We start from the raw sequence: 1,045 nt of genomic DNA on the forward strand, positions 1-1,045 counted from the left end.
TGTTATATACAAACATTTCATATTGAAAAAGGATATAACTTCATATTATATTAATTTTTATAATAATAAACATATATATAAAGATTATTATTCCTTTAAATAAAATAATATAGTTTATTATTTTCTATATTTTCAAAAATGATTAATTTATGAGATTCTTTTTTTAATTTTATAAAATTTAATATGTGACAAAATAAAGATAAGAAAAACATTAATTTACATTTCTTTTTATCATATATATATAGTAATTCTCAGTGAAAATCAATTACTATTCAAAAGAGAATCATTTTTTTAAATCAAATAAATTGAATTTCTTTGAGAAGTTAGAAAGATTTGAAAATGCTAGAAATTTATTAGATAATGTATAACAATTTTTTTAAAATTATTATTGATTAAAATTGCGAAAAAAAAGTAAATTTCGATTTTTAACTTTATATAAGTCTATAAGAAAATTTAAAATTTAAAATTTATCAATCTAAGTAAATTATACATTTATAAAGTTTCATCAAAATCAATTAATGCATAGAACAATATAAACATTTTTAGATTTTTTTAGTTATATAGATCAAAAATCGTGAAAAATTGCGAATTTGAATATTTTTGATCTTTTGTAACTCATAATTAATGAAATTTTGATGAAATTTTATGTAAATAACTTACTTAAATCTATAAATACTTACTTGTTACATTTAACTTATTTAGATTACATTTATATTTTATTACATTTACAAAAGCAAAAATTTTTTTTGGCTTAGATAAAAAAGTTAAAAATTATAATCTTTGCTTTTTTTTCTTTGTGATTCTGACTGATAATAATTTTTTTTAAATTTTTAATAAATTGATTTTAATAATTAATATCTAACGAATATTTTTCGAATATCTTTCTAACATTTTAAAAAGATTCAATTTGATTTCATTTGATTCAATTTTTAAAAAATTATTCTATCGGTAAAGAATAACCGATTTTCACTATGAACGATTTTATTTTGAAATTGATGTTCATATGTTCTATATATATATATATATATATATATATATATATATA

This window comes from Apis dorsata, unplaced genomic scaffold (genome assembly GCF_000469605.1).
Source record: "Apis dorsata unplaced genomic scaffold, Apis dorsata 1.3 scaffold_50, whole genome shotgun sequence".
Taxonomy (NCBI): domain Eukaryota; kingdom Metazoa; phylum Arthropoda; class Insecta; order Hymenoptera; family Apidae; genus Apis; species Apis dorsata.